The following is a 10,481-nucleotide window of genomic DNA, read 5'->3' on the forward strand; positions in this document are numbered from 1 at the left end:
TTAATAAACTGAGCTACATCCCGCTTTAAACGTGGCCAGAAAAAATAACAGAGTATGCGATTATAAGTTTCACAAACACCCATATGACCTGCCACATCACCATGTGAAGTTTGCAACACTATTTCGCAAAGTAGTAGGTACAACTATTTGAAAGACTGGTTATCCTAGACCCTGATCATAGTGTGGAACCCATTTCCTAACCAACAGCCCATCAAGAAGAAAATAACACTGAGCACTATTCCTCACCACTGAATCAGGAACAACTTTATCAAACAGCTCAGCCAAGGTAGTATCGGCCTTTTGCTCAGCCATCAATGAATCTCTAGAACTAGTCAACTGTTCAGTCTGGAGTTTGACTGGCAACTCATGACTTTTTGACTTACTCTCAACCTTATTACAAGTGGCAGCGCGGTTAACAGCACGAACTGGAAATAACTCAGGAGACACAGTTGCGATCTGGAGATACCCTTGCTGGGGACACTGAAGGTTGCTTCGTAAAGATGTTTAGTTTGCCATCTGCCCACACCTTACTACCTGCCAAACAATTCCCCAAAATCATGTGGACTCCCTCTACTGGCATCTAACCACAACATCTACATCACCCTCGTCCAGACCTCATTTTAGGGTAACTCCATGTAAAGGAGAAGAGAATGGAACTAAACGCATACCACGTACCATTACACAACTGCCAGTATCAGACTCCATAAGGAACGGCAAAACAGATTCCAGAATAAAATAATCTAAGGCTCAAGTGTCTTAAGATCTTGATTGAAACATTTTGGTTGCCATCTACCAGGTACACTACACCATCTGAAATAAAGGCTGAAAAATCACAGTGGGAAGACTGAGAATCAAACTAGTGGCTGAAAAAGCTCACCCTGGTGGTCAGAGGCTTTAACAGGAGCTGCCAACACAGCAGGTTTAACTTGACCTGACTTTATTTAAGTACAGGACAGTCTTTCTTCCAATGTCCTTCAACTAAACAGTAGCGACAGGTATTAGCATTAACCATGCTTTAAGTCTTCCAGACCCACACTTCTGCTGAGGCCTTCAGAAAGAAGCTCCAAAAAAAGGTGACCTACTATTCCTAGAAGTAGTTATTTTTATGGTACATGTCACTGTTTGACTCAAAATGGCTTTTATGTGTTAACCTGTACTCCTCTGAGAGGACTGCTGCATCACTTGGAGACTAACTTCACCTTCATTCATGTATGTCGCAACCTGGTCTCACAGAATTTTTGAACTGTTCTAACACAATCAAATTAGACAGACCCTCGAAAGTACTAACTTCAGAAGCTGTACACCAACGATTAAATGCAGAAGTCAAATCACCAACAAACTCAGAATAGGTTTGTGAATTTAACTTCCTGTAACGAAAACGTTGACGATATGCCTCCGGCACAAGCTCGTAGACCTTCAGAACTGCCGATTTAACTCTAGCATACACTTTACTGTCAGCTACACTCAGTGCTGCAAAAGCCTCACGTGCTTTACCTGTAAGTACACATTGCAACAACAGTCATGTCCAAATCTGACCAAGCTCTAGCTTCCGCAATACGCTCAAATAAAACAAAGCATGTGTCTGGATCTGACTGATCAAATTTAGGCAACAAACGAAGATTCTGTGAAACATCAAACTGTGGTAGTCCTTCTGGTCTATTAGCATTTCTCAATTGCGCTGTCTCCAACTGCATTTGCAACAGCTCCCTCTGCTGCTCAAAAGTTAATGAAGGACTAGACTGAAAACGTGTACCCTCACTACTAGCAGACTGACCCCGAAAAACACCTATTTCCCTAAGACCCTGCTTTAATTTAATTTTAACAGTCTAATTTTTTTTATCAACAATCTCAATCTGATAATGTGCAGCAATTTCAATTAACTGCTCCTTAGTACACAACTCTAAGACTACCTCTGAAGGAGCTTGAACAAAACTGCTCAGAATGGAAGACATTTTCCTCAACAAATACAACTATTACAAATGCTCTAAAAAAAAAAAAACAGAACTCACCTGCAGTCAGTCTGGGTTCAAGGACAGGAGCCACACCCCACTATCCTCCAAAAACAACTAACTAACTGGCCCTGGTCTTCGTGCAGTCACATGTGGTGGGGTTTTATGCACACAAAACCAGTGGAGTGGAAAAGACAACCAGAACTGGCGGCCCCCCCCATAACCACGGAGGTGCTCCCGAGCCGATGTAGGGGAAAAGGAAAAGGGAAGCTCTACCCACGTTCACTGCCACCTAAAACAAAAACACCACGAGCCTCCTATTGACACTCACTGATAAGCCTGAACAGGAGAGGACTCCCACTTGAACAAAAACCCAGAGAGAATTGCTAACCAAACTTAGCTACCAAGCTAACTGAACCAAAATAAACCATGGCTCTCAACACTCTTCAACAATATTGGTCCAACCAAAACATCCCCTCAAACAAAAAAAAAATTGCAAACTAAACTAACCCAAGTTAACTATAAAATAGTCAAATAAGCCAAATTACAAATAAAACAAACATATCAATAATAAAGCAAAGACAATCTAGACAAAACCTTAACTATGACAAAATGTTAAAGTAAAATACTAAAGTAAGACTAAAGTACAATTAACTTTAACTTACAGACAAGCTCCCACTTGTCACAGGCCGGCTCATAGCCTGGAGGAGCAGGGAGAGAGAAAGAGAGAGTGTGGTTAGGGAAGCAGTTTAAATACCCTGAGCCAAGGTGGCTCCAATCACACCAGTTCCAATCACTAACGACCCTCCTCTGCCTGCAGGAGGAACCGCCCCTGCACTGCAGATGAGGGGCCGTGACAGTGGTGTAGTGGTTATCACGTTCGCTTCACACGCGAAAGCTCCCCGGTGTGAAACCGGGCGGAAACAGAGCTCATTGACACATGCAATGAGTATCGTATTTATACAGAGAATAGTTGTTTTCATAAATGCCTAATTTTGGAAATTCGAACACGTGCCATGAATATCTGTAAAATTCGGTTTACTCCTTGCAGATAATTGTAGCAGCAGTTTCTGTAGTGTAGTGGTTATCATGTTTGCTTCACATGCGAAAGGTCCCTGGTTCGAAACTGGGCGGAAACAACTCGGGTCGCGAGCGTAAGGCTTAGTCCACTAAGTGACCACTTAGCTGTTGTTCTCCTTTGTTTCAGCCAGGGCTTTGAATTACGTCATTCCTGTTTTTCCCGGGCTCTGAGACTCCATTGGAGACGTGCGAAGTGTCACGTAACAGCAGAGATCCTGAGTTTTTGGAAGAGATGTCAAACAAAGAAAATAAAAGGTCTGACAGGGTACTTCCTGAACAGAAGCATCTCAGATTTTTGCCTGCCATAGGAGTTCTGTTATACTCACAGACACCATTCAAACAGTTTCAGAAACTGTGGAGTGTTTTCTCTCCAAAGCTAATAATTATATGCATATTCTAGTTTCTGGGCAGGACTAATAATCAGATTAAATCGGGTACGTTTTTTATCCAGCCGTGAAAATACTGCCCCCTAGCCATAAGAGGTTAACACGCGAAAGGTCCTCGGTTCGAAACCGGGCGGAAACAGTGCTCTTTGACACATGCAGTAGGTACCGTACTTTAAACAGGGAATAGTTACTTTCATAAATGCCTTATTTTGGACATTTGAATACGTGCCATTAATATCTGTAAAATTCGGTTTACTTCTTGCAGAAAAATCAAGCAGCAGTTTCTGTAGTGTAGTGGTTATCACGTTCGCTTTACACGCGAAAGGTCCTCGGTTCGAAACCGGGCGGAAACAGAGCTCTTTGAGACGTGCAGTAGGTACTGTACTTTTAACAGAGAATAGTTATTTTCATAAATACCTAATTTTCGAAATTCGAACACGTGCCATGAATATCTGTAAAATTCGGTTTACTCCTTGTAACTAATTGTAGCAGTAGTTTCTGTGGTGTAGTGGTTATCACGTTTGCTTCACACGCGAAAGGTCCCTGGTTCGAAACCGGGTGGAAACAACGCTCATTGACACATTCAAGAATTACTATAGTGGTAACAGAGAATTTCATTGATACCTAATTTTGGAAATTTGAATACGTGCCATGAATATCTGTTAAATTCGGTTTACTTCTTGCAGAAAAATCAAGCAGCAGTTTCTGTAGTGTAGTGGTTATCACGTTCGATTCACAAGCGAAAGGTCCCCGTTTTGAAACCGGGCGGAAACAGAGTTCGTTGACACATGCAATGAGTACCGCATTTATACAGAAAATAGTTATTTTCATAAATGCTTTATTTTGGAAATTCGAATACCTGCCATGAATATCTGTAAAATTCGGTTTACTCCTTGCAGCTAAATATAGCAGCAGTTTCTGTAGTGTAGTGGTTATCACATTCCCTTAACATGCGGAACGTCCTCGGTTCTAAACTGTTCCGAAACAGTGCTCTTTGACATGTGCAGTAGGCACTGTACTTTATACAGAAAATAGTTATTTTCATAAATGCCTTATTTTGGAAATTCGAACACGTGCCATGAATATCTGTAAAATTCGTTTTACTCCTTGCAGATAATTGTAGCAGCAGTATCTGTAGTTTAGTGGTTATCACCTTTGCTTCACACGTGAAAGGTCCCTGGTTCGAAACCGGGTGGAAACAAGGCTCATTGACACATTCAAGAAGTACCATATTGCTAACAGAGAATTTCATTAATTTCTTATTTTGGAAATTCGAATACGTGCCATGAATATCTGTAAAATTCGGTTTACTCCTTGCAGATAATTGTAGCAGCAGTTTCTGTAGTGTATTGGTTCTCACGTTTGCTTCACATGCGAAAGGTCCCTGTTTTGAAACCGGGCGGAAACAACGTTCATTGACACATTCAAGGAGTACTAGAGTGGTAACAGAGAATTTCATTAATTCCTTATTTTGGAAATTCGAATACGTGCCATAAATATCTGTAAAATTCGGTTTACTCCTTGCAGCTAATTTTAGCAGCAGTTTCTGTAGTGTAGTGGTTATCACGTTCGATTCACAAGCGAAAGTCCTCGTTTTGAAACCGGGCGGAAACAGAGTTCGTTGACACATGCAATGAGTACCGCATTTATACAGAAAATAGTTATTTTCATAAATGCTTTATTTTGGAAATTCGAATACGTGCCATGAATATCTGTAAATTTCGGGTTTACTCCTTGCAGTAAAATCAAGCAGCAGTTTCTGTAGTGTAGTGGTTATCACGTTCGCTTTATACATGAAAGGTCCTCGGTTCGAAACCGGACGGAAACAGTGGTCTTTGACACGTGAAGTAGGCACTGTACTTTTAACAGAGAATAGTTATTTTCATAAATGCCTAATTTTGGAAAATCGAACACGTGCCATGAATATCTGTAAATTTCGGTTTACTCCTTGCAGTAAAATCAAGGAGCAGTTTCTGTAGTGTAGTGGTTTTCACTTTCGCTTTACACGAGAAAGGTCCCTGGTTCGAAACCGGGCGGAGACAGTGCTCTTTGACACGTGCAGTAGGTTCTGTACTTTTAACAGAGAACAGTTATTTTCATAAATGCCTAATTTTGGAAATTCGAACACGTGCCATGAATATCTGTAAAATTCGGATTACTCCTTGCAGCTAATTGTAGCAGTAGTTTCTGTGGTGTCGTGGTTATCACGTTTGCTTCACACGCGAAAGGTCCCCGTTTTGAAACCGGGCAGAAACAGAGTTCATTGACACATGCAATGAGTACTGAATTTATAAAGAAAATATTTATTGTCATAAATGCCTTATTTTGGAAATTCGAATACCCACAATGAATATCTGTAAAATTCAGTTTACTCCTTGCAGTAAAATCAAGCAGCAGTTTCTGTAGTGTAGTGGTTATCACGTTAGCTTCACACGCGAAAGATCCCTGGTTTGAAACCAGGCGGAAACAGTGCTCTTTGACCAGTGCAGTAGGCACTGTACTTTTAACAGAGAATAGTTATTTTCATAAATGCCTTATTTTGGAAATTCGAACACGTGCCATGAATATCTGTAAAATTCGGTTTATTCCTTGCAGATAACAGTTGCAGCAGTTTCTGTAGTGTAGTGATTATCAAGTTTGCTTCACATGCGAAAGGCCCCTGGTTCGAAACCAGACTCAAACAACGCTCATTGACACATTCTAGAAGTACTATAGTGTTTATAGAGATTTATTTTCATAAATGCCTTATTTTGGAAATTCGAATACGTGCCATGAATATCTGTAAAATTCGGTTTACTCCTTGGAGCTAAATGTAGCAGCAGTTTCTGTAGTGTAGTGGTTATCATGTTCGCTTTACACGCGAAAGGTCCTCGGTTCGAAACCGGGCAGAAACAGTGCTCTTTGACAACTGCAGTAGGTACTGTAGTTTCAACAGAGAATAGTTATTTTCATAAATGCCTTATTTTGGAAATTTGAACACGTGCCATGAATATCTGTAAAATTCGTTTTACTCCTTGCAGATAATTGTAGCAGCAGTTTCTGTGGTGTAGTGGTTATCACGTTTGCTTCACACGCGAAAGGTCCCCGTTTTGAAACCGGGCGGAAACAGAGTTCGTTGACACATGCAATGAGTACCGTATTTATACAGAAAATAGTTATTTTCATAAATGCCTTATTTTGGAAATTCGAACACGTGCCATGAATATTGGTAAAAATCATTTTATTCCTTGCAGATAATTGTAGCAGCAGTATCTGTAGTGTAGTGGTTATCATGTTTGCTTCACACGCGAAAGGTCCCTGGTTTGAAACCAGGCGGAAACAACGCTCATTGACACATTCAAGAAGTGCTATAGTGGTGACAGAGAATTTCATTAATGCCTTATTTTGGAAATTCGAATACGTGCCATGAATATCTATAAAATTCGGTTTCCTCCTTGCAGATAATTGCAGCAGCAGGTTCTGTATTGTAGTGGTTATCAAGTTCACTTCACATGCGAATGGTCCTTGGTTTGTACCAGGCGGAAACAACGCTCATTGACACATTCAAGAAGTACCATACTGGTAACAGAGAATTTCATTAAATCCTTATTTCGGAAAATCAAATACGTGGCATGAATATCTTTAAAATTCGGTTTACTCCTTGCCGATAAGTGTTACAGCAGTTTCTGTAGTGTAGTGGTTATCACGTTTGCTTCACATGCGAAAGGTCCATGGTTCGAAACCAGGCGGAAACAGTGCTCTTTGACCAGTGCAGTAGGCACTGTACTTTTAACAGAGAATAGTTATTTTCATAAATGCCTTATTTTGGAAATTCGAATACGTGCCATAATTATCTGTAAAATTCGGTTTACTCCTTGGAGCTAATTTAGCAGCAATTTCTGTAGTGTAGTGGTTATCACGTTCGCTTTACACGCGAAAGGTCCTCGGTTCGAAACCTGGCAGAAACAGTGCTCTTTGACAACTGCAGTAGGTACTGTAGTTTCAACAGAGAATAGTTACTTTCATAAATGCCTTATTTTGGAAATTTGAACACGTGCCATGAATATCTGTAAAATTTGTTTTACTCCTTGCAGATAATTGTAGCAGCAGTTTCTGTGGTGTAGTGGTTATCACGTTTGCTTCACACGCGAAAGGTCCCCGTTTTGAAACCGGGCGGAAGCAGAGTTCGTTGACACATACAATGAGTACCGCATTTATACAGAAAATAGTTATTTTCATAAATGCCTTATTTTGGAAATTCGAACACGTGCCATGAATATTGGTAAAATTCGGTTTACTCCTTGCAGATAATTGTAGCAGCAGTATCTGTAGTGTAGTGGTTATCATGTTTGCTTCACACGCGAAAGGTCCCTGGTTTGAAACCAGGCGGAAACAACGCTCATTGACACATTCAAGAAGTGCTATAGTGGTGACAGAGAATTTCATTAATGCCTTATTTTGGAAATTCGAATACGTGCCATGAATATCTATAAAATTCGGTTTACTCCTTGCAGATAATTGCAGCAGTTTCTGTAGTGTAGTGGTTATCACGTTTGCTTCATATGCGAAAGGTCCCTGGTTCGAAACCAGGAGGAAACAGTGCTCTTTGACCAGTGCAGTAGGCACTGTACTTTTAACAGAGAATAGTTATTTTCATAAATGCCTTATTTTGGAAATTCGAATACGTGCCATAATTATCTGTAAAATTCGGTTTACTCCTTGGAGGTAATTTAGCAGCAGTTTCTGTAGTGTAGTGGTTATCACGTTCGCTTTACACTCAAAAGGTCCTCGGTTCGAAACCGGGCAGAAACAGTGCTCTTTGACAACTGCAGTAGGTACTGTTGTTTCAACAGAGAATAGTTATTTTCACTAATGCCTTATTTTGGAAATTTGAACACGTGCCATGAATATCTGTAAAATTCGTTTTACTCCTTGCAGATAATTGTAGCAGCAGTTTCTGCGGTGTAGTGGTTATCACGTTTGCTTCACACGCGAAAGGTCCCCGTTTTGAAACCGGGCGGAAGCAGAGTTCGTTGACACATGCAATGAGTACCGCATTTATACAGAAAATAGTTATTTTCATAAATGCCTTATTTTGGAAATTCGAACACGTGCCATGAATATTGGTAAAATTCGGTTTACTCCTTGCAGATAATTGTAGCAGCAGTATCTGTAGTGTAGTGGTTATCATGTTTGCTTCACACGCGAAAGGTCCCTGGTTTGAAACCGGGCGGAAACAACGCTCATTGACACATTCAAGAATTACTATAGTGGTAACAGAGAATTTCATTGATACCTAATTTTGGAAATTTGAATACGTGCCATGAATATCTTTTAAATTCGGTTTACTTCTTGCAGAAAAATCAAGCAGCAGTTTCTGTAGTGTAGTGGTTATCACGTTCGCTTCACAAGCGAAAAGTCCCCGTTTTGAAACCGGGCGGAAACAGAGTTCGTTGACACATGCAATGAGTACCGCATTTATACAGAAAATAGTTATTTTCATAAATGCTTTATTTTGGAAATTCGAATACCTGCCATGAATATCTGTAAAATTCGGTTTACTCCTTGCAGCTAAATATAGCAGCAGTTTCTGTAGTGTAGTGGTTATCACATTCCCTTAACATGCGGAACGTCCTCGGTTCTAAACTGTTCCGAAACAGTGCTCTTTGACATGTGCAGTAGGCACTGTACTTTATACAGAAAATAGTTATTTTCATAAATGCCTTATTTTGGAAATTCGAACACGTGCCATGAATATCTGTAAAATTCGTTTTACTCCTTGCAGATAATTGTAGCAGCAGTATCTGTAGTTTAGTGGTTATCACCTTTGCTTCACACGTGAAAGGTCCCTGGTTTGAAACCGGGTGGAAACAAGGCTCATTGACACATTCAAGAAGTACCATATTGCTAACAGAGAATTTCATTAATTTCTTATTTTGGAAATTCGAATACGTGCCATGAATATCTGTAAAATTCGTTTTACTCCTTGCAGATAATTGTAGCAGCAGTATCTGTAGTTTAGTGGTTATCACCTTTGCTTCACATGCGAAAGGTCCCTGTTTCGAAACCGGGCGGAAACAACGCTCATTGACACATTCAAGGAGTACTAGAGTGGTAACAGAGAATTTCATTAATTCCTTATTTTGGAAATTCGAATACGTGCCATGAATATCTGTAAAATTCGGTTTACTCCTTGCAGCTAATTTTAGCAGCAGTTTCTGTAGTGTAGTGGTTATCACGTTCGATTCACAAGCGAAAGTCCCCGTTTTGAAACCGGGCGGAAGCAGAGTTCGTTGACACATGCAATGAGTACCGCATTTATACAGAAAATAGTTATTTTCATAAATGCCTTATTTTGGAAATTCGAACACGTGCCATGAATATTGGTAAAATTCGGTTTCCTCCTTGCAGATAATTGTAGCAGCAGTATCTGTAGTGTAGTGGTTATCATGTTTGCTTCACACGCGAAAGGTCCCTGGTTTGAAACCAGGCGGAAACAGTGCTCTTTGACCAGTGCAGCAGAGAATAGTTATTTTCATAAATGCCTTATTTTGGAAATTCGAACACGTGCCATGAATATCTGTAAAATTCGGTTTATTCCTTGCAGATAACTGTTGCAGCAGTTTCTGTAGTGTAGTGGTTATCAAGTTTGCTTCACATGCGAAAGGCCCCTGGTTCGAAACCAGACTCAAACAACGCTCATTGACACATTCTGGAAGTACTATAGTGTTTATAGAGATTTATTTTCATAAATGCCTTATTTTGGAAATTCGAATACGTGCCATGAATATCTGTAAAATTCGGTTTACTCCTTGGAGCTAAATGTAGCAGCAGTTTCTGTATTGTAGTGGTTATCAAGTTCACTTCACATGCGAATGGTCCTTGGTTTGTACCAGGCGGAAACAACGCTCATTGACACATTCAAGAAGTACCATAGTGGTAACAGAGAATTTCATTAAATCCTTATTTCGGAAAATCAAATACGTGGCATGAATATCTTTAAAATTCGGTTTACTCCTTGCCGATAAGTGTTGCAGCAGTTTCTGTAGTGTAGTGGTTATCACGTTTGCTTCACATGCGAAAGGTC

At 40.2% G+C, this 10,481-nt stretch overlaps 7 non-coding genes across 7 annotated transcripts; all 7 read left to right on the forward strand.

The window, feature by feature from the left end:
• The first annotated feature begins 3,695 nt into the window (after positions 1 to 3,695).
• On the forward strand, positions 3,696 to 3,768 carry trnav-uac (transfer RNA valine (anticodon UAC)). Its single transcript has one exon. It is a non-coding gene; the product is annotated as a tRNA-Val (tRNA).
• A 1,402-nt stretch (positions 3,769 to 5,170) lies between these two features.
• On the forward strand, positions 5,171 to 5,243 carry trnai-uau (transfer RNA isoleucine (anticodon UAU)). The gene has a single exon. It is a non-coding gene; the product is annotated as a tRNA-Ile (tRNA).
• Positions 5,244 to 5,384: 141 nt separating this feature from the next.
• Positions 5,385 to 5,457, forward strand: trnav-uac (transfer RNA valine (anticodon UAC)). The gene has a single exon. It is a non-coding gene; the product is annotated as a tRNA-Val (tRNA).
• Positions 5,458 to 6,236: 779 nt separating this feature from the next.
• Positions 6,237 to 6,309, forward strand: trnav-uac (transfer RNA valine (anticodon UAC)). Its single transcript has one exon. It is a non-coding gene; the product is annotated as a tRNA-Val (tRNA).
• A 980-nt stretch (positions 6,310 to 7,289) lies between these two features.
• Positions 7,290 to 7,362, forward strand: trnav-uac (transfer RNA valine (anticodon UAC)). The gene has a single exon. It is a non-coding gene; the product is annotated as a tRNA-Val (tRNA).
• Positions 7,363 to 7,920: 558 nt separating this feature from the next.
• trnam-cau (transfer RNA methionine (anticodon CAU)) lies at positions 7,921 to 7,993 on the forward strand. Its single transcript has one exon. It is a non-coding gene; the product is annotated as a tRNA-Met (tRNA).
• A 140-nt stretch (positions 7,994 to 8,133) lies between these two features.
• Positions 8,134 to 8,206, forward strand: trnav-uac (transfer RNA valine (anticodon UAC)). The gene has a single exon. It is a non-coding gene; the product is annotated as a tRNA-Val (tRNA).
• Positions 8,207 to 10,481: the final 2,275 nt, after the last annotated feature.

This window comes from Salmo trutta, unplaced genomic scaffold (assembly GCF_901001165.1).
Source record: "Salmo trutta unplaced genomic scaffold, fSalTru1.1, whole genome shotgun sequence".
Taxonomy (NCBI): domain Eukaryota; kingdom Metazoa; phylum Chordata; class Actinopteri; order Salmoniformes; family Salmonidae; genus Salmo; species Salmo trutta.